We start from the raw sequence: 18,276 nt of genomic DNA, 5'->3' as shown, positions 1-18,276 counted from the left end.
GGAAAAAAAACAGGGCAAGTCCAGAAATCCAAGAAAAAAAGAAGCCTACGGCACCTGGTATTCCCAGGCGGTCTCCCATCCAGGTACTAACCAGGCCCGACCCTGCTTAGCCTCCGAGATCAGACGAGATCGGGCGCTTTCAGGGTGATGTGGCCGTAGGCGATCTCTAACGGCACGCTCAACCCTCTTGACCTTGGCGGCGCCAAGATGGGAAACGAGGAAAAAAAACAGGGCAAGTCCAGAACGCCCCCCAAAAAAAGAAGCCTACGGCACCTGGTATTCCCAGGCGGTCTCCCATCCAGGTACTAACCAGGCCCGACCCTGCTTAGCCTCCGAGATCAGACGAGATCGGGCGCTTTCAGGGTGATGTGGCCGTAGGCGATCTCTAACGGCACGCTCAACCCTCTTGACCTTGGCGGCGCCAAGATGGGAAACGAGGAAAAAAAACAGGGCAAGTCCAGAACTCCCCCAAAAAAAAGAAGCCTACGGCACCTGGTATTCCCAGGCGGTCTCCCATCCAGGTACTAACCAGGCCCGACCCTGCTTAGCCTCCGAGATCAGACGAGATCGGGCGCTTTCAGGGTGATGTGGCCGTAGGCGATCTCTAACGGCACGCTCAACCCTCTTGACCTTGGCGGCGCCAAGATGGGAAACGAGGAAAAAAACAGGGCAAGTCCAGAACTCCCCCAAAAAAAAGAAGCCTACGGCACCTGGTATTCCCAGGCGGTCTCCCATCCAGGTACTAACCAGGCCCGACCCTGCTTAGCCTCCGAGATCAGACGAGATCGGGCGCTTTCAGGGTGATGTGGCCGTAGGCGATCTCTTACGGCACGCTCAACCCTCTTGACTTTGGCGGCACCAAGATGGGAAACGAGGAAAAAAACAGGGCAAGTCCAGAACTCCAAGAAAAAAAGAAGCCTACGGCACCTGGTATTCCCAGGCGGTCTCCCATCCAGGTACTAACCAGGCCCGACCCTGCTTAGCCTCCGAGATCAGACGAGATCGGGCGCTTTCAGGGTGATGTGGCCGTAGGCGATCTCTAACGGCACGCTCAACCCTCTTGACCTTGGCGGCGCCAAGATGGGAAACGAGGAAAAAAAACAGGGCAAGTCCAGAAATCCAAGAAAAAAAGAAGCCTACGGCACCTGGTATTCCCAGGCGGTCTCCCATCCAGGTACTAACCAGGCCCGACCCTGCTTAGCCTCCGAGATCAGACGAGATCGGGCGCTTTCAGGGTGATGTGGCCGTAGGCGATCTCTTACGGCACGCTCAACCCTCTTGACTTTGGCGGCACCAAGATGGGAAACGAGGAAAAAAACAGGGCAAGTCCAGAACTCCAAGAAAAAAAGAAGCCTACGGCACCTGGTATTCCCAGGCGGTCTCCCATCCAGGTACTAACCAGGCCCGACCCTGCTTAGCCTCCGAGATCAGACGATATCGGGCGCTTTCAGGGTGATGTGGCCGTAGGCGATCTCTTACGGCACGCTCAACCCTCTTGACTTTGGCGGCGCCAAGATGGGAAACGAGGAAAAAAAACAGGGCAAGTCCAGAAATCCAAGAAAAAAAGAAGCCTACGGCAACTGGTATTCCCAGGCGGTCTCCCATCCAGGTACTAACCAGGCCCGACCCTGCTTAGCCTCCGAGATCAGACGAGATCGGGCGCTTTCAGGGTGATGTGGCCGTAGGCGATCTCTAACGGCACGCTCAACCCTCTTGACCTTGGCGGCGCCAAGATGGGAAACGAGGAAAAAAAACAGGGCAAGTCCAGAACGCCCCCCAAAAAAAGAAGCCTACGGCACCTGGTATTCCCAGGCGGTCTCCCATCCAGGTACTAACCAGGCCCGACCCTGCTTAGCCTCCGAGATCAGACGAGATCGGGCGCTTTCAGGGTGATGTGGCCGTAGGCGATCTCTAACGGCACGCTCAACCCTCTTGACCTTGGCGGCGCCAAGATGGGAAACGAGGAAAAAAAACAGGGCAAGTCCAGAACTCCCCCAAAAAAAAGAAGCCTACGGCACCTGGTATTCCCAGGCGGTCTCCCATCCAGGTACTAACCAGGCCCGACCCTGCTTAGCCTCCGAGATCAGACGAGATCGGGCGCTTTCAGGGTGATGTGGCCGTAGGCGATCTCTTAAGGCACGCTCAACCCTCTTGACTTTGGCGGCGCCAAGATGGGAAACGAGGAAAAAAAACAGGGCAAGTCCAGAACTCCAAGAAAAAAAGAAGCCTACGGCACCTGGTATTCCCAGGCGGTCTCCCATCCAGGTACTAACCAGGCCCGACCCTGCTTAGCCTCCGAGATCAGACGAGATCGGGCGCTTTCAGGGTGATGTGGCCGTAGGCGATCTCTTAAGGCACGCTCAACCCTCTTGACTTTGGCGGCACCAAGATGGGAAACGAGGAAAAAAACAGGGCAAGTCCAGAACTCCAAGAAAAAAAGAAGCCTACGGCACCTGGTATTCCCAGGCGGTCTCCCATCCAGGTACTAACCAGGCCCGACCCTGCTTAGCCTCCGAGATCAGACGAGATCGGGCGCTTTCAGGGTGATGTGGCCGTAGGCGATCTCTAACGGCACGCTCAACCCTTTTGACCTTGGCGGCGCCAAGATGGGAAACGAGGAAAAAAAACAGGGCAAGTCCAGAAATCCAAGAAAAAAAGAACCCTACGGCACCTGGTATTCCCAGGCGGTCTCCCATCCAGGTACTAACCAGGCCCGACTCTGCTTAGCCTCCGAGATCAGACGAGATCGGGCGCTTTCAGGGTGATGTGGCCGTAGGCGATCTCTAACGGCACGCTCAACCCTCTTGACCTTGGCGGCGCCAAGATGGGAAACGAGGAAAAAAACAGGGCAAGTCCAGAACTCCCCCAAAAAAAAGAAGCCTACGGCACCTGGTATTCCCAGGCGGTCTCCCATCCAGGTACTAACCAGGCCCGACCCTGCTTAGCCTCCGAGATCAGACGAGATCGGGCGCTTTCAGGGTGATGTGGCCGTAGGCGATCTCTTACGGCACGCTCAACCCTCTTGACTTTGGCGGCACCAAGATGGGAAACGAGGAAAAAAACAGGGCAAGTCCAGAACTCCAAGAAAAAAAGAAGCCTACGGCACCTGGTATTCCCAGGCGGTCTCCCATCCAGGTACTAACCAGGCCCGACCCTGCTTAGCCTCCGAGATCAGACGAGATCGGGCGCTTTCAGGGTGATGTGGCCGTAGGCGATCTCTAACGGCACGCTCAACCCTCTTGACCTTGGCGGCGCCAAGATGGGAAACGAGGAAAAAAAACAGGGCAAGTCCAGAAATCCAAGAAAAAAAGAAGCCTACGGCACCTGGTATTCCCAGGCGGTCTCCCATCCAGGTACTAACCAGGCCCGACCCTGCTTAGCCTCCGAGATCAGACGAGATCGGGCGCTTTCAGGGTGATGTGGCCGTAGGCGATCTCTTACGGCACGCTCAACCCTCTTGACTTTGGCGGCACCAAGATGGGAAACGAGGAAAAAAACAGGGCAAGTCCAGAACTCCAAGAAAAAAAGAAGCCTACGGCACCTGGTATTCCCAGGCGGTCTCCCATCCAGGTACTAACCAGGCCCGACCCTGCTTAGCCTCCGAGATCAGACGAGATCGGGCGCTTTCAGGGTGATGTGGCCGTAGGCGATCTCTTACGGCACGCTCAACCCTCTTGACTTTGGCGGCGCCAAGATGGGAAACGAGGAAAAAAAACAGGGCAAGTCCAGAAATCCAAGAAAAAAAGAAGCCTACGGCACCTGGTATTCCCAGGCGGTCTCCCATCCAGGTACTAACCAGGCCCGACCCTGCTTAGCCTCCGAGATCAGACGAGATCGGGCGCTTTCAGGGTGATGTGGCCGTAGGCGATCTCTAACGGCACGCTCAACCCTCTTGACCTTGGCGGCGCCAAGATGGGAAACGAGGAAAAAAAACAGGGCAAGTCCAGAACGCCCCCCAAAAAAAGAAGCCTACGGCACCTGGTATTCCCAGGCGGTCTCCCATCCAGGTACTAACCAGGCCCGACCCTGCTTAGCCTCCGAGATCAGACGAGATCGGGCGCTTTCAGGGTGATGTGGCCGTAGGCGATCTCTAACGGCACGCTCAACCCTCTTGACCTTGGCGGCGCCAAGATGGGAAACGAGGAAAAAAAACAGGGCAAGTCCAGAACTCCCCCAAAAAAAAGAAGCCTACGGCACCTGGTATTCCCAGGCGGTCTCCCATCCAGGTACTAACCAGGCCCGACCCTGCTTAGCCTCCGAGATCAGACGAGATCGGGCGCTTTCAGGGTGATGTGGCCGTAGGCGATCTCTTACGGCACGCTCAACCCTCTTGACTTTGGCGGCGCCAAGATGGGAAACGAGGAAAAAAAACAGGGCAAGTCCAGAACTCCAAGAAAAAAAGAAGCCTACGGCACCTGGTATTCCCAGGCGGTCTCCCATCCAGGTACTAACCAGGCCCGACCCTGCTTAGCCTCCGAGATCAGACGAGATCGGGCGCTTTCAGGGTGATGTGGCCGTAGGCGATCTCTTAAGGCACGCTCAACCCTCTTGACTTTGGCGGCACCAAGATGGGAAACGAGGAAAAAAACAGGGCAAGTCCAGAACTCCAAGAAAAAAAGAAGCCTACGGCACCTGGTATTCCCAGGCGGTCTCCCATCCAGGTACTAACCAGGCCCGACCCTGCTTAGCCTCCGAGATCAGACGAGATCGGGCGCTTTCAGGGTGATGTGGCCGTAGGCGATCTCTAACGGCACGCTCAACCCTTTTGACCTTGGCGGCGCCAAGATGGGAAACGAGGAAAAAAAACAGGGCAAGTCCAGAAATCCAAGAAAAAAAGAACCCTACGGCACCTGGTATTCCCAGGCGGTCTCCCATCCAGGTACTAACCAGGCCCGACTCTGCTTAGCCTCCGAGATCAGACGAGATCGGGCGCTTTCAGGGTGATGTGGCCGTAGGCGATCTCTAACGGCACGCTCAACCCTCTTGACCTTGGCGGCGCCAAGATGGGAAACGAGGAAAAAAAACAGGGCAAGTCCAGAACGCCCCCCAAAAAAAGAAGCCTACGGCACCTGGTATTCCCAGGCGGTCTCCCATCCAGGTACTAACCAGGCCCGACCCTGCTTAGCCTCCGAGATCAGACGAGATCGGGCGCTTTCAGGGTGATGTGGCCGTAGGCGATCTCTTACGGCACGCTCAACCCTCTTGACTTTGGCGGCACCAAGATGGGAAACGAGGAAAAAAACAGGGCAAGTCCAGAACTCCAAGAAAAAAAGAAGCCTACGGCACCTGGTATTCCCAGGCGGTCTCCCATCCAGGTACTAACCAGGCCCGACCCTGCTTAGCCTCCGAGATCAGACGAGATCGGGCGCTTTCAGGGTGATGTGGCCGTAGGCGATCTCTTACGGCACGCTCAACCCTCTTGACTTTGGCGGCGCCAAGATGGGAAACGAGGAAAAAAAACAGGGCAAGTCCAGAAATCCAAGAAAAAAAGAAGCCTACGGCACCTGGTATTCCCAGGCGGTCTCCCATCCAGGTACTAACCAGGCCCGACCCTGCTTAGCCTCCGAGATCAGACGAGATCGGGCGCTTTCAGGGTGATGTGTCCGTAGGCGATCTCTAACGGCACGCTCAACCCTCTTGACCTTGGCGGCGCCAAGATGGGAAACGAGGAAAAAAAACAGGGCAAGTCCAGAACGCCCCCCAAAAAAAGAAGCCTACGGCACCTGGTATTCCCAGGCGGTCTCCCATCCAGGTACTAACCAGGCCCGACCCTGCTTAGCCTCCGAGATCAGACGAGATCGGGATCTTTCAGGGTGATGTGGCCGTAGGCGATCTCTAACGGCACGCTCAACCCTCTTGACCTTGGCGGCGCCAAGATGGGAAACGAGGAAAAAAAACAGGGCAAGTCCAGAACTCCCCCAAAAAAAAGAAGCCTACGGCACCTGGTATTCCCAGGCGGTCTCCCATCCAGGTACTAACCAGGCCCGACCCTGCTTAGCCTCCGAGATCAGACGAGATCGGGCGCTTTCAGGGTGATGTGGCCGTAGGCGATCTCTAACGGCACGCTCAACCCTCTTGACCTTGGCGGCGCCAAGATGGGAAACGAGGAAAAAAACAGGGCAAGTCCAGAACTCCCCCAAAAAAAAGAAGCCTACGGCACCTGGTATTCCCAGGCGGTCTCCCATCCAGGTACTAACCAGGCCCGACCCTGCTTAGCCTCCGAGATCAGACGAGATCGGGCGCTTTCAGGGTGATGTGGCCGTAGGCGATCTCTTACGGCACGCTCAACCCTCTTGACTTTGGCGGCACCAAGATGGGAAACGAGGAAAAAAACAGGGCAAGTCCAGAACTCCAAGAAAAAAAGAAGCCTACGGCACCTGGTATTCCCAGGCGGTCTCCCATCCAGGTACTAACCAGGCCCGACCCTGCTTAGCCTCCGAGATCAGACGAGATTGGGCGCTTTCAGGGTGATGTGGCCGTAGGCGATCTCTAACGGCACGCTCAACCCTCTTAACCTTGGCGGCGCCAAGATGGGAAACGAGGAAAAAAAACAGGGCAAGTCCAGAAATCCAAGAAAAAAAGAAGCCTACGGCACCTGGTATTCCCAGGCGGTCTCCCATCCAGGTACTAACCAGGCCCGACCCTGCTTAGCCTCCGAGATCAGACGAGATCGGGCGCTTTCAGGGTGATGTGGCCGTAGGCGATCTCTTACGGCACGCTCAACCCTCTTGACTTTGGCGGCACCAAGATGGGAAACGAGGAAAAAAACAGGGCAAGTCCAGAACTCCAAGAAAAAAAGAAGCCTACGGCACCTGGTATTCCCAGGCGGTCTCCCATCCAGGTACTAACCAGGCCCGACTCTGCTTAGCCTCCGAGATCAGACGAGATCGGGCGCTTTCAGGGTGATGTGGCCGTAGGCGATCTCTTACGGCACGCTCAACCCTCTTGACTTTGGCGGCGCCAAGATGGGAAACGAGGAAAAAAAACAGGGCAAGTCCAGAAATCCAAGAAAAAAAGAAGCCTACGGCACCTGGTATTCCCAGGCGGTCTCCCATCCAGGTACTAACCAGGCCCGACCCTGCTTAGCCTCCGAGATCAGACGAGATCGGGCGCTTTCAGGGTGATGTGGCCGTAGGTGATCTCTAACGGCACGCTCAACCCTCTTGACCTTGGCGGCGCCAAGATGGGAAACGAGGAAAAAAAACAGGGCAAGTCCAGAACGCCCCCCAAAAAAAGAAGCCTACGGCACCTGGTATTCCCAGGCGGTCTCCCATCCAGGTACTAACCAGGCCCGACCCTGCTTAGCTTCCGAGATCAGACGAGATCGGGCGCTTTCAGGGTGATGTGGCCGTAGGCGATCTCTAACGGCACGCTCAACCCTCTTGACCTTGGCGGCGCCAAGATGGGAAACGAGGAAAAAAAACAGGGCAAGTCCAGAAATCCAAGAAAAAAAGAAGCCTACGGCACCTGGTATTCCCAGGCGGTCTCCCATCCAGGTACTAACCAGGCCCGACCCTGCTTAGCCTCCGAGATCAGACGAGATCGGGCGCTTTCAGGGTGATGTGGCCGTAGGCGATCTCTAACGGCACGCTCAACCCTCTTGACCTTGGCGGCGCCAAGATGGGAAACGAGGAAAAAAAACAGGGCAAGTCCAGAACGCCCCCCAAAAAAAGAAGCCTACGGCACCTGGTATTCCCAGGCGGTCTCCCATCCAGGTACTAACCAGGCCCGACCCTGCTTAGCTTCCGAGATCAGACGAGATCGGGCGCTTTCAGGGTGATGTGGCCGTAGGCGATCTCTAACGGCACGCTCAACCCTCTTGACCTTGGCGGCGCCAAGATGGGAAACGAGGAAAAAAAACAGGGCAAGTCCAGAACTCCCCCAAAAAAAAGAAGCCTACGGCACCTGGTATTCCCAGGCGGTCTCCCATCCAGGTACTAACCAGGCCCGACCCTGCTTAGCCTCCGAGATCAGACGAGATCGGGCGCTTTCAGGGTGATGTGGCCGTAGGCGATCTCTTACGGCACGCTCAACCCTCTTGACTTTGGCGGCGCCAAGATGGGAAACGAGGAAAAAAAACAGGGCAAGTCCAGAACTCCAAGAAAAAAAGAAGCCTACGGCACCTGGTATTCCCAGGCGGTCTCCCATCCAGGTACTAACCAGGCCCGACCCTGCTTAGCCTCCGAGATCAGACGAGATCGGGCGCTTTCAGGGTGATGTGGCCGTAGGCAATCTCTTACGGCACGCTCAACCCTCTTGACTTTGGCGGCACCAAGATGGGAAACGAGGAAAAAAACAGGGCAAGTCCAGAACTCCAAGAAAAAAAGAAGCCTACGGCACCTGGTATTCCCAGGCGGTCTCCCATCCAGGTACTAACCAGGCCCGACCCTGCTTAGCCTCCGAGATCAGACGAGATCGGGCGCTTTCAGGGTGATGTGGCCGTAGGCGATCTCTAACGGCACGCTCAACCCTCTTGACCTTGGCGGCGCCAAGATGGGAAACGAGGAAAAAAAACAGGGCAAGTCCAGAAATCCAAGAAAAAAAGAAGCCTACGGCACCTGGTATTCCCAGGCGGTCTCCCATCCAGGTACTAACCAGGCCCGACCCTGCTTAGCCTCCGAGATCAGACGAGATCGGGCGCTTTCAGGGTGATGTGGCCGTAGGCGATCTCTAACGGCACGCTCAACCCTCTTGACCTTGGCGGCGCCAAGATGGGAAACGAGGAAAAAAAACAGGGCAAGTCCAGAACGCCCCCCAAAAAAAGAAGCCTACGGCACCTGGTATTCCCAGGCGGTCTCCCATCCAGGTACTAACCAGGCCCGACCCTGCTTAGCCTCCGAGATCAGACGAGATCGGGCGCTTTCAGGGTGATGTGGCCGTAGGCGATCTCTAACGGCACGCTCAACCCTCTTGACCTTGGCGGCGCCAAGATGGGAAACGAGGAAAAAAAACAGGGCAAGTCCAGAACTCCCCCAAAAAAAAGAAGCCTACGGCACCTGGTATTCCCAGGCGGTCTCCCATCCAGGTACTAACCAGGCCCGACCCTGCTTAGCCTCCGAGATCAGACGAGATCGGGCGCTTTCAGGGTGATGTGGCCGTAGGCGATCTCTAACGGCACGCTCAACCCTCTTGACCTTGGCGGCGCCAAGATGGGAAACGAGGAAAAAAACAGGGCAAGTCCAGAACTCCCCCAAAAAAAAGAAGCCTACGGCACCTGGTATTCCCAGGCGGTCTCCCATCCAGGTACTAACCAGGCCCGACCCTGCTTAGCCTCCGAGATCAGACGAGATCGGGCGCTTTCAGGGTGATGTGGCCGTAGGCGATCTCTTACGGCACGCTCAACCCTCTTGACTTTGGCGGCACCAAGATGGGAAACGAGGAAAAAAACAGGGCAAGTCCAGAACTCCAAGAAAAAAAGAAGCCTACGGCACCTGGTATTCCCAGGCGGTCTCCCATCCAGGTACTAACCAGGCCCGACCCTGCTTAGCCTCCGAGATCAGACGAGATCGGGCGCTTTCAGGGTGATGTGGCCGTAGGCGATCTCTAACGGCACGCTCAACCCTCTTGACCTTGGCGGCGCCAAGATGGGAAACGAGGAAAAAAAACAGGGCAAGTCCAGAAATCCAAGAAAAAAAGAAGCCTACGGCACCTGGTATTCCCAGGCGGTCTCCCATCCAGGTACTAACCAGGCCCGACCCTGCTTAGCCTCCGAGATCAGACGAGATCGGGCGCTTTCAGGGTGATGTGGCCGTAGGCGATCTCTTACGGCACGCTCAACCCTCTTGACTTTGGCGGCACCAAGATGGGAAACGAGGAAAAAAACAGGGCAAGTCCAGAACTCCAAGAAAAAAAGAAGCCTACGGCACCTGGTATTCCCAGGCGGTCTCCCATCCAGGTACTAACCAGGCCCGACCCTGCTTAGCCTCCGAGATCAGACGAGATCGGGCGCTTTCAGGGTGATGTGGCCGTAGGCGATCTCTTACGGCACGCTCAACCCTCTTGACTTTGGCGGCGCCAAGATGGGAAACGAGGAAAAAAAACAGGGCAAGTCCAGAAATCCAAGAAAAAAAGAAGCCTACGGCACCTGGTATTCCCAGGCGGTCTCCCATCCAGGTACTAACCAGGCCCGACCCTGCTTAGCCTCCGAGATCAGACGAGATCGGGCGCTTTCAGGGTGATGTGGCCGTAGGCGATCTCTAACGGCACGCTCAACCCTCTTGACCTTGGCGGCGCCAAGATGGGAAACGAGGAAAAAAAACAGGGCAAGTCCAGAACGCCCCCCAAAAAAATAAGCCTACGGCACCTGGTATTCCCAGGCGGTCTCCCATCCAGGTACTAACCAGGCCCGACCCTGCTTAGCCTCCGAGATCAGACGAGATCGGGCGCTTTCAGGGTGATGTGGCCGTAGGCGATCTCTAACGGCACGCTCAACCCTCTTGACCTTGGCGGCGCCAAGATGGGAAACGAGGAAAAAAAACAGGGCAAGTCCAGAACTCCCCCAAAAAAAAGAAGCCTACGGCACCTGGTATTCCCAGGCGGTCTCCCATCCAGGTACTAACCAGGCCCGACCCTGCTTAGCCTCCGAGATCAGACGAGATCGGGCGCTTTCAGGGTGATGTGGCCGTAGGCGATCTCTTACGGCACGCTCAACCCTCTTGACTTTGGCGGCGCCAAGATGGGAAACGAGGAAAAAAAACAGGGCAAGTCCAGAACTCCAAGAAAAAAAGAAGCCTACGGCACCTGGTATTCCCAGGCGGTCTCCCATCCAGGTACTAACCAGGCCCGACCCTGCTTAGCCTCCGAGATCAGACGAGATCGGGCGCTTTCAGGGTGATGTGGCCGTAGGCGATCTCTTACGGCACGCTCAACCCTCTTGACTTTGGCGGCACCAAGATGGGAAACGAGGAAAAAAACAGGGCAAGTCCAGAACTCCAAGAAAAAAAGAAGCCTATGGCACCTGGTAGTCCCAGGCGGTCTCCCATCCAGGTACTAACCAGGCCCGACCCTGCTTAGCCTCCGAGATCAGACGAGATCGGGCGCTTTCAGGGTGATGTGGCCGTAGGCAATCTCTAACGGCACGCTCAACCCTCTTGACCTTGGCGGCGCCAAGATGGGAAACGAGGAAAAAAAACAGGGCAAGTCCAGAAATCCAAGAAAAAAAGAAGCCTACGGCACCTGGTATTCCCAGGCGGTCTCCCATCCAGGTACTAACCAGGCCCGACCCTGCTTAGCCTCCGAGATCAGACGAGATCAGGCGCTTTCAGGGTGATGTGGCCGTAGGCGATCTCTAACGGCAAGCTCAACCCTCTTGACCTTGGCGGCGCCAAGATGGGAAACGAGGAAAAAAAACAGGGCAAGTCCAGAACGCCCCCCAAAAAAAGAAGCCTACGGCACCTGGTATTCCCAGGCGGTCTCCCATCCAGGTACTAACCAGGCCCGACCCTGCTTAGCCTCCGAGATCAGACGAGATCGGGCGCTTTCAGGGTGATGTGGCCGTAGGCGATCTCTTACGGCACGCTCAACCCTCTTGACTTTGGCGGCACCAAGATGGGAAACGAGGAAAAAAACAGGGCAAGTCCAGAACTCCAAGAAAAAAAGAAGCCTACGGCACCTGGTATTCCCAGGCGGTCTCCCATCCAGGTACTAACCAGGCCCGACCCTGCTTAGCCTCCGAGATCAGACGAGATCGGGCGCTTTCAGGGTGATGTGGCCGTAGGCGATCTCTTACGGCACGCTCAACCCTCTTGACTTTGGCGGCGCCAAGATGGGAAACGAGGAAAAAAAACAGGGCAAGTCCAGAAATCCAAGAAAAAAAGAAGCCTACGGCACCTGGTATTCCCAGGCGGTCTCCCATCCAGGTACTAACCAGGCCCGACCCTGCTTAGCCTCCGAGATCAGACGAGATCGGGCGCTTTCAGGGTGATGTAGCCATAGGCGATCTCTAACGGCACGCTCAACCCTCTTGACCTTGGCGGCGCCAAGATGGGAAACGAGGAAAAAAAACAGGGCAAGTCCAGAACGCCCCCCAAAAAAAGAAGCCTACGGCACCTGGTATTCCCAGGCGGTCTCCCATCCAGGTACTAACCAGGCCCGACCCTGCTTAGCCTCCGAGATCAGACGAGATCGGGCGCTTTCAGGGTGATGTGGCCGTAGGCGATCTCTAACGGCACGCTCAACCCTCTTGACCTTGGCGGCGCCAAGATGGGAAACGAGGAAAAAAAACAGGGCAAGTCCAGAACTCCCCCAAAAAAAAGAAGCCTACGGCACCTGGTATTCCCAGGCGGTCTCCCATCCAGGTACTAACCAGGCCCGACCCTGCTTAGCCTCCGAGATCAGACGAGATCGGGCGCTTTCAGGGTGATGTGGCCGTAGGCGATCTCTTACGGCACGCTCAACCCTCTTGACTTTGGCGGCGCCAAGATGGGAAACGAGGAAAAAAAACAGGGCAAGTCCAGAACTCCAAGAAAAAAAGAAGCCTACGGCACCTGGTATTCCCAGGCGGTCTCCCATCCAGGTACTAACCAGGCCCGACCCTGCTTAGCCTCCAAGATCAGACGAGATCGGGCGCTTTCAGGGTGATGTGGCCGTAGGCGATCTCTTACGGCACGCTCAACCCTCTTGACTTTGGCGGCACCAAGATGGGAAACGAGGAAAAAAACAGGGCAAGTCCAGAACTCCAAGAAAAAAAGAAGCCTACGGCACCTGGTATTCCCAGGCGGTCTCCCATCCAGGTACTAACCAGGCACAACCCTGCTTAGCCTCCGAGATCAGACGAGATCGGGCGCTTTCAGGGTGATGTGGCCGTAGGCGATCTCTACCGGCACGCTCAACCCTCTTGACCTTGGCGGCGCCAAGATGGGAAACGAGGAAAAAAAACAGGGCAAGTCCAGAAATCCAAGAAAAAAAGAAGCCTACGGCACCTGGTATTCCCAGGCGGTCTCCCATCCAGGTACTAACCAGGCCCGACCCTGCTTAGCCTCCGAGATCAGACGAGATCGGGCGCTTTCAGGGTGATGTGGCCGTAGGCGATCTCTAACGGCACGCTTAACCCTCTTGACCTTGGCGGCGCCAAGATGGGAAACGAGGAAAAAAAACAGGGCAAGTCCAGAACGCCCCCCAAAAAAAGAAGCCTACGGCACCTGGTATTCCCAGGCGGTCTCCCATCCAGGTACTAACCAGGCCCGACCCTGCTTAGCCTCCGAGATCAGATGAGATCGGGCGCTTTCAGGGTGATGTGGCCGTAGGCGATCTCTAACGGCACGCTCAACGCTCTTGACCTTGGCGGCGCCAAGATGGGAAACGAGGAAAAAAACAGGGCAAGTCCAGAACTCCCCCAAAAAAAAGAAGCCTACGGCACCTGGTATTCCCAGGCGGTCTCCCATCCAGGTACTAACCAGGCCCGACCCTGCTTAGCCTCCGAGATCAGACGAGATCGGGCGCTTTCAGGGTGATGTGGCCGTAGGCGATCTCTAACGGCACGCTCAACCCTCTTGACCTTGGCGGCGCCAAGATGGGAAACGAGGAAAAAAACAGGGCAAGTCCAGAACTCCCCCAAAAAAAAGAAGCCTACGGCACCTGGTATTCCCAGGCGGTCTCCCATCCAGGTACTAACCAGGCCCGACCCTGCTTAGCCTCCGAGATCAGACGAGATCGGGCGCTTTCAGGGTGATGTGGCCGTAGGCGATCTCTTACGGCACGCTCAACCCTCTTGACTTTGGCGGCACCAAGATGGGAAACGAGGAAAAAAACAGGGCAAGTCCAGAACTCCAAGAAAAAAAGAAGCCTACGGCACCTGGTATTCCCAGGCGGTCTCCCATCCAGGTACTAACCAGGCCCGACCCTGCTTAGCCTCCGAGATCAGACGAGATCGGGCGCTTTCAGGGTGATGTGGCCGTAGGCGATCTCTAACGGCACGCTCAACCCTCTTGACCTTGGCGGCGCCAAGATGGGAAACGAGGAAAAAAAACAGGGCAAGTCCAGAAATCCAAGAAAAAAAGAAGCCTACGGCACCTGGTATTCCCAGGCGGTCTCCCATCCAGGTACTAACCAGGCCCGACCCTGCTTAGCCTCCGAGATCAGACGAGATCGGGCGCTTTCAGAGTGATGTGGCCGTAGGCGATCTCTTATGGCACGCTCAACCCTCTTGACTTTGGCGGCACCAAGATGGGAAACGAGGAAAAAAACAGGGCAAGTCCAGAACTCCAAGAAAAAAAGAAGCCTACGGCACCTGGTATTCCCAGGCGGTCTCCCATCCAGGTACTAACCAGGCCCGACCCTGCTTAGCCTCCGAGATCAGACGAGATCGGGCGCTTTCAGCGTGATGTGGCCGTAGGCGATCTCTTACGGCACGCTCAACCCTCTTGACTTTGGCGGCGCCAAGATGGGAAACGAGGAAAAAAAACAGGGCAAGTCCAGAAATCCAAGAAAAAAAGAAGCCTACGGCACCTGGTATTCCCAGGCGGTCTCCCATCCAGGTACTAACCAGGCCCGACCCTGCTTAGCCTCCGAGATCAGACGAGATCGGGCGCTTTCAGGGTGATGTGGCCGTAGGCGATCTCTAACGGCACGCTCAACCCTCTTGACCTTGGCGGCGCCAAGATGGGAAACGAGGAAAAAAAACAGGGCAAGTCCAGAACGCCCCCCAAAAAAAGAAGCCTACGGCACCTGGTATTCCCAGGCGGTCTCCCATCCAGGTACTAACCAGGCCCGACCCTGCTTAGCCTCCGAGATCAGACGAGATCGGGCGCTTTCAGGGTGATGTGGCCGTAGGCGATCTCTAACGGCACGCTCAACCCTCTTGACCTTGGCGGCGCCAAGATGGGAAACGAGGAAAAAAAACAGGGCAAGTCCAGAACTCCCCCAAAAAAAAGAAGCCTACGGCACCTGGTATTCCCAGGCGGTCTCCCATCCAGGTACTAACCAGGCCCGACCCTGCTTAGCCTCCGAGATCAGACGAGATCGGGCGCTTTCAGGGTGATGTGGCCGTAGGCGATCTCTTACGGCACGCTCAACCCTCTTGACTTTGGCGGCGCCAAGATGGGAAACGAGGAAAAAAAACAGGGCAAGTCCAGAACTCCAAGAAAAAAAGAAGCCTACGGCACCTGGTATTCCCAGGCGGTCTCCCATCCAGGTACTAACCAGGCCCGACCCTGCTTAGCCTCCGAGATCAGACGAGATCGGGCGCTTTCAGGGTGATGTGGCCGTAGGCGATCTCTTACGGCACGCTCAACCCTCTTGACTTTGGCGGCACCAAGATGGGAAACGAGGAAAAAAACAGGGCAAGTCCAGAACTCCAAGAAAAAAAGAAGCCTACGGCACCTGGTATTCCCAGGCGGTCTCCCATCCAGGTACTAACCAGGCCCGACCCTGCTTAGCCTCCGAGATCAGGCGCTTTCAGGGCGATGTGGCCGTAGGCGATCTCTAACGGCACGCTCAACCCTCTTGACCTTGGCGGCGCCAAGATGGGAAACGAGGAAAAAAAACAGGGCAAGTCCAGAATTCCAAGAAAAAAAGAAGCCTACGGCACCTGGTATTCCCAGGCGGTCTCCCATCCAGGTACTAACCAGGCCCGACCCTGCTTAGCCTCCGAGATCAGACGAGATCGGGCGCTTTCAGGGTGATGTGGCCGTAGGCGATCTCTAACGGCACGCTCAACCCTCTTGACCTTGGCGGCGCCAAGATGGGAAACGAGGAAAAAAAACAGGGCAAGTCCAGAACGCCCCCCAAAAAAAGAAGCCTACGGCACCTGGTATTCCCAGGCGGTCTCCCATCCAGGTACTAACCAGGCCCGACCCTGCTTAGCCTCCGAGATCAGACGAGATCGGGCGCTTTCAGTGTGATGTGGCCGTAGGCGATCTCTAACGGCACGCTCAACCCTCTTGACCTTGGCGGCGCCAAGATGGGAAACGAGGAAAAAAAACAAGGCAAGTCCAGAACTCCCCCAAAAAAAAGAAGCCTACGGCACCTGGTATTCCCAGGCGGTCTCCCATCCAGGTACTAACCAGGCCCGACCCTGCTTAGCCTCCGAGATCAGACGAGATCGGGCGCTTTCAGGGTGATGTGGCCGTAGGCGATCTCTAACGGCACGCTCAACCCTCTTGACCTTGGCGGCGCCAAGATGGGAAACGAGGAAAAAAACAGGGCAAGTCCAGAACTCCCCCAAAAAAAAGAAGCCTACGGCACCTGGTATTCCCAGGCGGTCTCCCATCCAGGTACTAACCAGGCCCGACCCTGCTTAGCCTCCGAGATCAGACGAGATCGGGCGCTTTCAGGGTGATGTGGCCGTAGGCGATCTCTTACGGCACGCTCAACCCTCTTGACTTTGGCGGCACCAAGATGGGAAACGAGGAAAAAAACAGGGCAAGTCCAGAACTCCAAGAAAAAAAGAAGCCTACGGCACCTGGTATTCCCAGGCGGTCTCCCATCCAGGTACTAACCAGGCCTGACCCTGCTTAGCCTCCGAGATCAGACGAGATCGGGCGCTTTCAGGGTGATGTGGCCGTAGGCGATCTCTAACGGCACGCTCAACCCTCTTGACCTTGGCGGCGCCAAGATGGGAAACGAGGAAAAAAAAAAAAAAGGGCAAGTCCAGAAATCCAAGAAAAAAAGAAGCCTACGGCACCTGGTATTCCCAGGCGGTCTCCCATCCAGGTACTAACCAGGCCCGACCCTGCTTAGCCTCCGAGATCAGACGAGATCGGGCGCTTTCAGGGTGATGTGGCCGTAGGCGATCTCTTACGGCACGCTCAACCCTCTTGACTTTGGCGGCACCAAGATGGGAAACGAGGAAAAAAACAGGGCAAGTCCAGAACTCCAAGAAAAAAAGAAGCCTACGGCACCTGGTATTCCCAGGCGGTCTCCCATCCAGGTACTAACCAGGCCCGACCCTGCTTAGCCTCCGAGATCAGACGAGATCGGGCGCTTTCAGGGTGATGTGGCCGTAGGCGATCTCCTACGGCACGCTCAACCCTCTTGACCTTGGCGGCGCCAAGATGGGAAACGAGGAAAAAAAACAGGGCAAGTCCAGAAATCCAAGAAAAAAAGAAGCCTACGGCACCTGGTATTCCCAGGCGGTCTCCCATCCAGGTACTAACCAGGCCCGACCCTGCTTAGCCTCCGAGATCAGACGAGATCGGGCGCTTTCAGGGTGATGTGGCCGTAGGCGATCTCTAACGGCACGCTCAACCCTCTTGACCTTGGCGGCGCCAAGATGGGAAACGAGGAAAAAAAACAGGGCAAGTCCAGAACGCCCCCCAAAAAAAGAAGCCTACGGCACCTGGTATTCCCAGGCGGTCTCCCATCCAGGTACTAACCAGGCCCGACCCTGCTTAGCCTCCGAGATCAGACGAGATCGGGCGCTTTCAGGGTGATGTGGCCGTAGGCGATCTCTAACGGCACGCTCAACCCTCTTGACCTTGGCGGCGCCAAGATGGGAAACGAGGAAAAAAAACAGGGCAAGTCCAGAACTCCCCCAAAAAAAAGAAGCCTACGGCACCTGGTATTCCCAGGCGGTCTCCCATCCAGGTACTAACCAGGCCCGACCCTGCTTAGCCTCCGAGATCAGACGAGATCGGGCGCTTTCAGGGTGATGTGGCCGTAGGCGATCTCTTACGGCACGCTCAACCCTCTTGACTTTGGCGGCGCCAAGATGGGAAACGAGGAAAAAAAACAGGGCAAGTCCAGAACTCCAAGAAAAAAAGAAGCCTACGGCACCTGGTATTCCCAGGCGGTCTCCCATCCAGGTACTAACCAGGCCCGACCCTGCTTAGCCTCCGAGATCAGACGAGATCGGGCGCTTTCAGGGTGATGTGGCCGTAGGCGATCTCTTACGGCACGCTCAACCCTCTTGACTTTGGCGGCACCAAGATGGGAAACGAGGAAAAAAACAGGGCAAGTCCAGAACTCCAAGAAAAAAAGAAGCCTACGGCACCTGGTATTCCCAGGCGGTCTCCCATCCAGGTACTAACCAGGCCCGACCCTGCTTAGCCTCCGAGATCAGGCGCTTTCAGGGCGATGTGGCCGTAGGCGATCTCTAACGGCACGCTCAACCCTCTTGACCTTGGCGGCGCCAAGATGGGAAACGAGGAAAAAAAACAGGGCAAGTCCAGAAATCCAAGAAAAAAAGAAGCCTACGGCACCTGGTATTCCCAGGCGGTCTCCCATCCAGGTACTAACCAGGCCCGACCCTGCTTAGCCTCCGAGATCAGACGAGATCGGGCGCTTTCAGGGTGATGTGGCCGTAGGCGATCTCTTACGGCACGCTCAACCCTCTTGACT

General features: G+C 56.3%; 82 non-coding genes and 2 pseudogenes across 82 annotated transcripts; all 84 read right to left on the bottom strand.

Annotated features, from left to right (window-relative positions):
* Positions 1 to 42: 42 nt before the first annotated feature.
* LOC141118014 (5S ribosomal RNA) lies at positions 43 to 161 on the bottom strand. Its single transcript, XR_012237401.1, has one exon. It is a non-coding gene; the product is annotated as a 5S ribosomal RNA (ribosomal RNA).
* A 100-nt stretch (positions 162 to 261) lies between these two features.
* On the bottom strand, positions 262 to 380 carry LOC141118013 (5S ribosomal RNA). The gene has a single exon (XR_012237400.1). It is a non-coding gene; the product is annotated as a 5S ribosomal RNA (ribosomal RNA).
* A 100-nt stretch (positions 381 to 480) lies between these two features.
* Positions 481 to 599, bottom strand: LOC141118012 (5S ribosomal RNA). Its single transcript, XR_012237399.1, has one exon. It is a non-coding gene; the product is annotated as a 5S ribosomal RNA (ribosomal RNA).
* A 99-nt stretch (positions 600 to 698) lies between these two features.
* LOC141118011 (5S ribosomal RNA) lies at positions 699 to 817 on the bottom strand. Its single transcript, XR_012237398.1, has one exon. It is a non-coding gene; the product is annotated as a 5S ribosomal RNA (ribosomal RNA).
* Positions 818 to 915: 98 nt separating this feature from the next.
* On the bottom strand, positions 916 to 1,034 carry LOC141118009 (5S ribosomal RNA). Its single transcript, XR_012237397.1, has one exon. It is a non-coding gene; the product is annotated as a 5S ribosomal RNA (ribosomal RNA).
* A 99-nt stretch (positions 1,035 to 1,133) lies between these two features.
* On the bottom strand, positions 1,134 to 1,252 carry LOC141118007 (5S ribosomal RNA). The gene has a single exon (XR_012237395.1). It is a non-coding gene; the product is annotated as a 5S ribosomal RNA (ribosomal RNA).
* A 98-nt stretch (positions 1,253 to 1,350) lies between these two features.
* Positions 1,351 to 1,469, bottom strand: LOC141120503 (5S ribosomal RNA). The gene has a single exon (XR_012239820.1). It is a non-coding gene; the product is annotated as a 5S ribosomal RNA (ribosomal RNA).
* Positions 1,470 to 1,568: 99 nt separating this feature from the next.
* LOC141120479 (5S ribosomal RNA) lies at positions 1,569 to 1,687 on the bottom strand. Its single transcript, XR_012239798.1, has one exon. It is a non-coding gene; the product is annotated as a 5S ribosomal RNA (ribosomal RNA).
* A 100-nt stretch (positions 1,688 to 1,787) lies between these two features.
* Positions 1,788 to 1,906, bottom strand: LOC141118006 (5S ribosomal RNA). The gene has a single exon (XR_012237394.1). It is a non-coding gene; the product is annotated as a 5S ribosomal RNA (ribosomal RNA).
* A 100-nt stretch (positions 1,907 to 2,006) lies between these two features.
* LOC141118005 (5S ribosomal RNA) lies at positions 2,007 to 2,125 on the bottom strand. Its single transcript, XR_012237393.1, has one exon. It is a non-coding gene; the product is annotated as a 5S ribosomal RNA (ribosomal RNA).
* A 99-nt stretch (positions 2,126 to 2,224) lies between these two features.
* LOC141118004 (5S ribosomal RNA) lies at positions 2,225 to 2,343 on the bottom strand. The gene has a single exon (XR_012237392.1). It is a non-coding gene; the product is annotated as a 5S ribosomal RNA (ribosomal RNA).
* A 98-nt stretch (positions 2,344 to 2,441) lies between these two features.
* Positions 2,442 to 2,560, bottom strand: LOC141118003 (5S ribosomal RNA). Its single transcript, XR_012237391.1, has one exon. It is a non-coding gene; the product is annotated as a 5S ribosomal RNA (ribosomal RNA).
* Positions 2,561 to 2,659: 99 nt separating this feature from the next.
* LOC141120532 (5S ribosomal RNA) lies at positions 2,660 to 2,778 on the bottom strand. The gene has a single exon (XR_012239848.1). It is a non-coding gene; the product is annotated as a 5S ribosomal RNA (ribosomal RNA).
* A 99-nt stretch (positions 2,779 to 2,877) lies between these two features.
* Positions 2,878 to 2,996, bottom strand: LOC141118001 (5S ribosomal RNA). The gene has a single exon (XR_012237389.1). It is a non-coding gene; the product is annotated as a 5S ribosomal RNA (ribosomal RNA).
* Positions 2,997 to 3,094: 98 nt separating this feature from the next.
* LOC141118000 (5S ribosomal RNA) lies at positions 3,095 to 3,213 on the bottom strand. The gene has a single exon (XR_012237388.1). It is a non-coding gene; the product is annotated as a 5S ribosomal RNA (ribosomal RNA).
* Positions 3,214 to 3,312: 99 nt separating this feature from the next.
* Positions 3,313 to 3,431, bottom strand: LOC141117999 (5S ribosomal RNA). Its single transcript, XR_012237387.1, has one exon. It is a non-coding gene; the product is annotated as a 5S ribosomal RNA (ribosomal RNA).
* Positions 3,432 to 3,529: 98 nt separating this feature from the next.
* LOC141117998 (5S ribosomal RNA) lies at positions 3,530 to 3,648 on the bottom strand. The gene has a single exon (XR_012237386.1). It is a non-coding gene; the product is annotated as a 5S ribosomal RNA (ribosomal RNA).
* A 99-nt stretch (positions 3,649 to 3,747) lies between these two features.
* Positions 3,748 to 3,866, bottom strand: LOC141117997 (5S ribosomal RNA). The gene has a single exon (XR_012237385.1). It is a non-coding gene; the product is annotated as a 5S ribosomal RNA (ribosomal RNA).
* Positions 3,867 to 3,966: 100 nt separating this feature from the next.
* On the bottom strand, positions 3,967 to 4,085 carry LOC141117995 (5S ribosomal RNA). Its single transcript, XR_012237383.1, has one exon. It is a non-coding gene; the product is annotated as a 5S ribosomal RNA (ribosomal RNA).
* Positions 4,086 to 4,185: 100 nt separating this feature from the next.
* Positions 4,186 to 4,304, bottom strand: LOC141117993 (5S ribosomal RNA). The gene has a single exon (XR_012237382.1). It is a non-coding gene; the product is annotated as a 5S ribosomal RNA (ribosomal RNA).
* A 99-nt stretch (positions 4,305 to 4,403) lies between these two features.
* LOC141117992 (5S ribosomal RNA) lies at positions 4,404 to 4,522 on the bottom strand. Its single transcript, XR_012237381.1, has one exon. It is a non-coding gene; the product is annotated as a 5S ribosomal RNA (ribosomal RNA).
* Positions 4,523 to 4,620: 98 nt separating this feature from the next.
* Positions 4,621 to 4,739, bottom strand: LOC141117991 (5S ribosomal RNA). Its single transcript, XR_012237380.1, has one exon. It is a non-coding gene; the product is annotated as a 5S ribosomal RNA (ribosomal RNA).
* Positions 4,740 to 4,838: 99 nt separating this feature from the next.
* Positions 4,839 to 4,957, bottom strand: LOC141120531 (5S ribosomal RNA). The gene has a single exon (XR_012239847.1). It is a non-coding gene; the product is annotated as a 5S ribosomal RNA (ribosomal RNA).
* Positions 4,958 to 5,057: 100 nt separating this feature from the next.
* LOC141117990 (5S ribosomal RNA) lies at positions 5,058 to 5,176 on the bottom strand. Its single transcript, XR_012237379.1, has one exon. It is a non-coding gene; the product is annotated as a 5S ribosomal RNA (ribosomal RNA).
* Positions 5,177 to 5,274: 98 nt separating this feature from the next.
* Positions 5,275 to 5,393, bottom strand: LOC141117989 (5S ribosomal RNA). The gene has a single exon (XR_012237378.1). It is a non-coding gene; the product is annotated as a 5S ribosomal RNA (ribosomal RNA).
* Positions 5,394 to 5,492: 99 nt separating this feature from the next.
* LOC141120403 (5S ribosomal RNA) lies at positions 5,493 to 5,611 on the bottom strand. The gene has a single exon (XR_012239725.1). It is a non-coding gene; the product is annotated as a 5S ribosomal RNA (ribosomal RNA).
* A 100-nt stretch (positions 5,612 to 5,711) lies between these two features.
* On the bottom strand, positions 5,712 to 5,830 carry LOC141120359 (5S ribosomal RNA). Its single transcript, XR_012239682.1, has one exon. It is a non-coding gene; the product is annotated as a 5S ribosomal RNA (ribosomal RNA).
* A 100-nt stretch (positions 5,831 to 5,930) lies between these two features.
* On the bottom strand, positions 5,931 to 6,049 carry LOC141117988 (5S ribosomal RNA). The gene has a single exon (XR_012237377.1). It is a non-coding gene; the product is annotated as a 5S ribosomal RNA (ribosomal RNA).
* Positions 6,050 to 6,148: 99 nt separating this feature from the next.
* Positions 6,149 to 6,267, bottom strand: LOC141117987 (5S ribosomal RNA). Its single transcript, XR_012237376.1, has one exon. It is a non-coding gene; the product is annotated as a 5S ribosomal RNA (ribosomal RNA).
* Positions 6,268 to 6,365: 98 nt separating this feature from the next.
* LOC141120452 (5S ribosomal RNA) lies at positions 6,366 to 6,484 on the bottom strand. Its single transcript, XR_012239772.1, has one exon. It is a non-coding gene; the product is annotated as a 5S ribosomal RNA (ribosomal RNA).
* A 99-nt stretch (positions 6,485 to 6,583) lies between these two features.
* LOC141117986 (5S ribosomal RNA) lies at positions 6,584 to 6,702 on the bottom strand. Its single transcript, XR_012237375.1, has one exon. It is a non-coding gene; the product is annotated as a 5S ribosomal RNA (ribosomal RNA).
* A 98-nt stretch (positions 6,703 to 6,800) lies between these two features.
* LOC141120287 (5S ribosomal RNA) lies at positions 6,801 to 6,919 on the bottom strand. The gene has a single exon (XR_012239611.1). It is a non-coding gene; the product is annotated as a 5S ribosomal RNA (ribosomal RNA).
* Positions 6,920 to 7,018: 99 nt separating this feature from the next.
* LOC141120143 (5S ribosomal RNA) lies at positions 7,019 to 7,137 on the bottom strand. The gene has a single exon (XR_012239471.1). It is a non-coding gene; the product is annotated as a 5S ribosomal RNA (ribosomal RNA).
* A 100-nt stretch (positions 7,138 to 7,237) lies between these two features.
* LOC141120132 (5S ribosomal RNA) lies at positions 7,238 to 7,356 on the bottom strand. The gene has a single exon (XR_012239460.1). It is a non-coding gene; the product is annotated as a 5S ribosomal RNA (ribosomal RNA).
* Positions 7,357 to 7,455: 99 nt separating this feature from the next.
* LOC141117985 (5S ribosomal RNA) lies at positions 7,456 to 7,574 on the bottom strand. Its single transcript, XR_012237374.1, has one exon. It is a non-coding gene; the product is annotated as a 5S ribosomal RNA (ribosomal RNA).
* Positions 7,575 to 7,674: 100 nt separating this feature from the next.
* Positions 7,675 to 7,793, bottom strand: LOC141118985 (5S ribosomal RNA). The gene has a single exon (XR_012238340.1). It is a non-coding gene; the product is annotated as a 5S ribosomal RNA (ribosomal RNA).
* Positions 7,794 to 7,893: 100 nt separating this feature from the next.
* On the bottom strand, positions 7,894 to 8,012 carry LOC141117983 (5S ribosomal RNA). Its single transcript, XR_012237372.1, has one exon. It is a non-coding gene; the product is annotated as a 5S ribosomal RNA (ribosomal RNA).
* A 99-nt stretch (positions 8,013 to 8,111) lies between these two features.
* On the bottom strand, positions 8,112 to 8,230 carry LOC141117982 (5S ribosomal RNA). The gene has a single exon (XR_012237371.1). It is a non-coding gene; the product is annotated as a 5S ribosomal RNA (ribosomal RNA).
* A 98-nt stretch (positions 8,231 to 8,328) lies between these two features.
* LOC141117981 (5S ribosomal RNA) lies at positions 8,329 to 8,447 on the bottom strand. Its single transcript, XR_012237370.1, has one exon. It is a non-coding gene; the product is annotated as a 5S ribosomal RNA (ribosomal RNA).
* A 99-nt stretch (positions 8,448 to 8,546) lies between these two features.
* On the bottom strand, positions 8,547 to 8,665 carry LOC141117980 (5S ribosomal RNA). Its single transcript, XR_012237369.1, has one exon. It is a non-coding gene; the product is annotated as a 5S ribosomal RNA (ribosomal RNA).
* Positions 8,666 to 8,765: 100 nt separating this feature from the next.
* Positions 8,766 to 8,884, bottom strand: LOC141117979 (5S ribosomal RNA). Its single transcript, XR_012237368.1, has one exon. It is a non-coding gene; the product is annotated as a 5S ribosomal RNA (ribosomal RNA).
* Positions 8,885 to 8,984: 100 nt separating this feature from the next.
* On the bottom strand, positions 8,985 to 9,103 carry LOC141117977 (5S ribosomal RNA). The gene has a single exon (XR_012237367.1). It is a non-coding gene; the product is annotated as a 5S ribosomal RNA (ribosomal RNA).
* A 99-nt stretch (positions 9,104 to 9,202) lies between these two features.
* Positions 9,203 to 9,321, bottom strand: LOC141117976 (5S ribosomal RNA). Its single transcript, XR_012237366.1, has one exon. It is a non-coding gene; the product is annotated as a 5S ribosomal RNA (ribosomal RNA).
* A 98-nt stretch (positions 9,322 to 9,419) lies between these two features.
* On the bottom strand, positions 9,420 to 9,538 carry LOC141117975 (5S ribosomal RNA). The gene has a single exon (XR_012237365.1). It is a non-coding gene; the product is annotated as a 5S ribosomal RNA (ribosomal RNA).
* Positions 9,539 to 9,637: 99 nt separating this feature from the next.
* On the bottom strand, positions 9,638 to 9,756 carry LOC141117974 (5S ribosomal RNA). Its single transcript, XR_012237364.1, has one exon. It is a non-coding gene; the product is annotated as a 5S ribosomal RNA (ribosomal RNA).
* A 98-nt stretch (positions 9,757 to 9,854) lies between these two features.
* On the bottom strand, positions 9,855 to 9,973 carry LOC141117973 (5S ribosomal RNA). Its single transcript, XR_012237363.1, has one exon. It is a non-coding gene; the product is annotated as a 5S ribosomal RNA (ribosomal RNA).
* Positions 9,974 to 10,072: 99 nt separating this feature from the next.
* On the bottom strand, positions 10,073 to 10,191 carry LOC141117971 (5S ribosomal RNA). Its single transcript, XR_012237361.1, has one exon. It is a non-coding gene; the product is annotated as a 5S ribosomal RNA (ribosomal RNA).
* A 100-nt stretch (positions 10,192 to 10,291) lies between these two features.
* LOC141117970 (5S ribosomal RNA) lies at positions 10,292 to 10,410 on the bottom strand. The gene has a single exon (XR_012237360.1). It is a non-coding gene; the product is annotated as a 5S ribosomal RNA (ribosomal RNA).
* A 100-nt stretch (positions 10,411 to 10,510) lies between these two features.
* LOC141117969 (5S ribosomal RNA) lies at positions 10,511 to 10,629 on the bottom strand. The gene has a single exon (XR_012237359.1). It is a non-coding gene; the product is annotated as a 5S ribosomal RNA (ribosomal RNA).
* A 99-nt stretch (positions 10,630 to 10,728) lies between these two features.
* Positions 10,729 to 10,847, bottom strand: LOC141117968 (5S ribosomal RNA). The gene has a single exon (XR_012237358.1). It is a non-coding gene; the product is annotated as a 5S ribosomal RNA (ribosomal RNA).
* Positions 10,848 to 10,945: 98 nt separating this feature from the next.
* On the bottom strand, positions 10,946 to 11,064 carry LOC141120576 (5S ribosomal RNA). Its single transcript, XR_012239891.1, has one exon. It is a non-coding gene; the product is annotated as a 5S ribosomal RNA (ribosomal RNA).
* Positions 11,065 to 11,163: 99 nt separating this feature from the next.
* Positions 11,164 to 11,282, bottom strand: LOC141120100 (5S ribosomal RNA). The gene has a single exon (XR_012239430.1). It is a non-coding gene; the product is annotated as a 5S ribosomal RNA (ribosomal RNA).
* Positions 11,283 to 11,382: 100 nt separating this feature from the next.
* On the bottom strand, positions 11,383 to 11,501 carry LOC141117967 (5S ribosomal RNA). Its single transcript, XR_012237357.1, has one exon. It is a non-coding gene; the product is annotated as a 5S ribosomal RNA (ribosomal RNA).
* A 98-nt stretch (positions 11,502 to 11,599) lies between these two features.
* LOC141117966 (5S ribosomal RNA) lies at positions 11,600 to 11,718 on the bottom strand. Its single transcript, XR_012237356.1, has one exon. It is a non-coding gene; the product is annotated as a 5S ribosomal RNA (ribosomal RNA).
* Positions 11,719 to 11,817: 99 nt separating this feature from the next.
* Positions 11,818 to 11,936, bottom strand: LOC141120192 (5S ribosomal RNA). The gene has a single exon (XR_012239519.1). It is a non-coding gene; the product is annotated as a 5S ribosomal RNA (ribosomal RNA).
* Positions 11,937 to 12,036: 100 nt separating this feature from the next.
* LOC141117965 (5S ribosomal RNA) lies at positions 12,037 to 12,155 on the bottom strand. The gene has a single exon (XR_012237355.1). It is a non-coding gene; the product is annotated as a 5S ribosomal RNA (ribosomal RNA).
* Positions 12,156 to 12,255: 100 nt separating this feature from the next.
* LOC141117964 (5S ribosomal RNA) lies at positions 12,256 to 12,374 on the bottom strand. Its single transcript, XR_012237354.1, has one exon. It is a non-coding gene; the product is annotated as a 5S ribosomal RNA (ribosomal RNA).
* Positions 12,375 to 12,473: 99 nt separating this feature from the next.
* LOC141120250 (5S ribosomal RNA) lies at positions 12,474 to 12,592 on the bottom strand. Its single transcript, XR_012239576.1, has one exon. It is a non-coding gene; the product is annotated as a 5S ribosomal RNA (ribosomal RNA).
* A 98-nt stretch (positions 12,593 to 12,690) lies between these two features.
* LOC141119875 (5S ribosomal RNA) lies at positions 12,691 to 12,809 on the bottom strand. Its single transcript, XR_012239209.1, has one exon. It is a non-coding gene; the product is annotated as a 5S ribosomal RNA (ribosomal RNA).
* A 99-nt stretch (positions 12,810 to 12,908) lies between these two features.
* LOC141117963 (5S ribosomal RNA) lies at positions 12,909 to 13,027 on the bottom strand. The gene has a single exon (XR_012237353.1). It is a non-coding gene; the product is annotated as a 5S ribosomal RNA (ribosomal RNA).
* Positions 13,028 to 13,127: 100 nt separating this feature from the next.
* On the bottom strand, positions 13,128 to 13,246 carry LOC141120822 (5S ribosomal RNA). The gene has a single exon (XR_012239973.1). It is a non-coding gene; the product is annotated as a 5S ribosomal RNA (ribosomal RNA).
* A 99-nt stretch (positions 13,247 to 13,345) lies between these two features.
* On the bottom strand, positions 13,346 to 13,464 carry LOC141117961 (5S ribosomal RNA). The gene has a single exon (XR_012237352.1). It is a non-coding gene; the product is annotated as a 5S ribosomal RNA (ribosomal RNA).
* Positions 13,465 to 13,563: 99 nt separating this feature from the next.
* On the bottom strand, positions 13,564 to 13,682 carry LOC141117959 (5S ribosomal RNA). The gene has a single exon (XR_012237350.1). It is a non-coding gene; the product is annotated as a 5S ribosomal RNA (ribosomal RNA).
* Positions 13,683 to 13,780: 98 nt separating this feature from the next.
* Positions 13,781 to 13,899, bottom strand: LOC141117958 (5S ribosomal RNA). The gene has a single exon (XR_012237349.1). It is a non-coding gene; the product is annotated as a 5S ribosomal RNA (ribosomal RNA).
* Positions 13,900 to 13,998: 99 nt separating this feature from the next.
* On the bottom strand, positions 13,999 to 14,117 carry LOC141120014 (5S ribosomal RNA). The gene has a single exon (XR_012239347.1). It is a non-coding gene; the product is annotated as a 5S ribosomal RNA (ribosomal RNA).
* A 98-nt stretch (positions 14,118 to 14,215) lies between these two features.
* Positions 14,216 to 14,334, bottom strand: LOC141120267 (5S ribosomal RNA). Its single transcript, XR_012239592.1, has one exon. It is a non-coding gene; the product is annotated as a 5S ribosomal RNA (ribosomal RNA).
* A 99-nt stretch (positions 14,335 to 14,433) lies between these two features.
* LOC141117957 (5S ribosomal RNA) lies at positions 14,434 to 14,552 on the bottom strand. Its single transcript, XR_012237348.1, has one exon. It is a non-coding gene; the product is annotated as a 5S ribosomal RNA (ribosomal RNA).
* Positions 14,553 to 14,652: 100 nt separating this feature from the next.
* LOC141117956 (5S ribosomal RNA) lies at positions 14,653 to 14,771 on the bottom strand. The gene has a single exon (XR_012237347.1). It is a non-coding gene; the product is annotated as a 5S ribosomal RNA (ribosomal RNA).
* A 100-nt stretch (positions 14,772 to 14,871) lies between these two features.
* LOC141117955 (5S ribosomal RNA) lies at positions 14,872 to 14,990 on the bottom strand. Its single transcript, XR_012237346.1, has one exon. It is a non-coding gene; the product is annotated as a 5S ribosomal RNA (ribosomal RNA).
* Positions 14,991 to 15,089: 99 nt separating this feature from the next.
* On the bottom strand, positions 15,090 to 15,208 carry LOC141117954 (5S ribosomal RNA). Its single transcript, XR_012237345.1, has one exon. It is a non-coding gene; the product is annotated as a 5S ribosomal RNA (ribosomal RNA).
* Positions 15,209 to 15,306: 98 nt separating this feature from the next.
* LOC141120626 (5S ribosomal RNA) lies at positions 15,307 to 15,415 on the bottom strand (annotated as a pseudogene).
* A 99-nt stretch (positions 15,416 to 15,514) lies between these two features.
* On the bottom strand, positions 15,515 to 15,633 carry LOC141117953 (5S ribosomal RNA). Its single transcript, XR_012237344.1, has one exon. It is a non-coding gene; the product is annotated as a 5S ribosomal RNA (ribosomal RNA).
* Positions 15,634 to 15,733: 100 nt separating this feature from the next.
* On the bottom strand, positions 15,734 to 15,852 carry LOC141120308 (5S ribosomal RNA). Its single transcript, XR_012239632.1, has one exon. It is a non-coding gene; the product is annotated as a 5S ribosomal RNA (ribosomal RNA).
* Positions 15,853 to 15,952: 100 nt separating this feature from the next.
* On the bottom strand, positions 15,953 to 16,071 carry LOC141117952 (5S ribosomal RNA). Its single transcript, XR_012237343.1, has one exon. It is a non-coding gene; the product is annotated as a 5S ribosomal RNA (ribosomal RNA).
* Positions 16,072 to 16,170: 99 nt separating this feature from the next.
* LOC141117951 (5S ribosomal RNA) lies at positions 16,171 to 16,289 on the bottom strand. Its single transcript, XR_012237342.1, has one exon. It is a non-coding gene; the product is annotated as a 5S ribosomal RNA (ribosomal RNA).
* Positions 16,290 to 16,387: 98 nt separating this feature from the next.
* On the bottom strand, positions 16,388 to 16,506 carry LOC141120365 (5S ribosomal RNA). Its single transcript, XR_012239688.1, has one exon. It is a non-coding gene; the product is annotated as a 5S ribosomal RNA (ribosomal RNA).
* Positions 16,507 to 16,609: 103 nt separating this feature from the next.
* Positions 16,610 to 16,728, bottom strand: LOC141117950 (5S ribosomal RNA). Its single transcript, XR_012237341.1, has one exon. It is a non-coding gene; the product is annotated as a 5S ribosomal RNA (ribosomal RNA).
* Positions 16,729 to 16,826: 98 nt separating this feature from the next.
* On the bottom strand, positions 16,827 to 16,945 carry LOC141117948 (5S ribosomal RNA). The gene has a single exon (XR_012237339.1). It is a non-coding gene; the product is annotated as a 5S ribosomal RNA (ribosomal RNA).
* Positions 16,946 to 17,044: 99 nt separating this feature from the next.
* On the bottom strand, positions 17,045 to 17,163 carry LOC141117947 (5S ribosomal RNA). Its single transcript, XR_012237338.1, has one exon. It is a non-coding gene; the product is annotated as a 5S ribosomal RNA (ribosomal RNA).
* A 100-nt stretch (positions 17,164 to 17,263) lies between these two features.
* Positions 17,264 to 17,382, bottom strand: LOC141117945 (5S ribosomal RNA). The gene has a single exon (XR_012237337.1). It is a non-coding gene; the product is annotated as a 5S ribosomal RNA (ribosomal RNA).
* A 100-nt stretch (positions 17,383 to 17,482) lies between these two features.
* Positions 17,483 to 17,601, bottom strand: LOC141117944 (5S ribosomal RNA). Its single transcript, XR_012237336.1, has one exon. It is a non-coding gene; the product is annotated as a 5S ribosomal RNA (ribosomal RNA).
* A 99-nt stretch (positions 17,602 to 17,700) lies between these two features.
* Positions 17,701 to 17,819, bottom strand: LOC141117943 (5S ribosomal RNA). The gene has a single exon (XR_012237335.1). It is a non-coding gene; the product is annotated as a 5S ribosomal RNA (ribosomal RNA).
* Positions 17,820 to 17,917: 98 nt separating this feature from the next.
* On the bottom strand, positions 17,918 to 18,026 carry LOC141120624 (5S ribosomal RNA; annotated as a pseudogene).
* A 99-nt stretch (positions 18,027 to 18,125) lies between these two features.
* Positions 18,126 to 18,244, bottom strand: LOC141117942 (5S ribosomal RNA). Its single transcript, XR_012237334.1, has one exon. It is a non-coding gene; the product is annotated as a 5S ribosomal RNA (ribosomal RNA).
* Positions 18,245 to 18,276: the final 32 nt, after the last annotated feature.

The sequence above is a fragment of the Aquarana catesbeiana genome, linkage group LG13, assembly GCF_042186555.1.
Source record: "Aquarana catesbeiana isolate 2022-GZ linkage group LG13, ASM4218655v1, whole genome shotgun sequence".
Classification (NCBI taxonomy): domain Eukaryota; kingdom Metazoa; phylum Chordata; class Amphibia; order Anura; family Ranidae; genus Aquarana; species Aquarana catesbeiana.
This window is presented reverse-complemented; position numbering and strand designations above follow the sequence as displayed.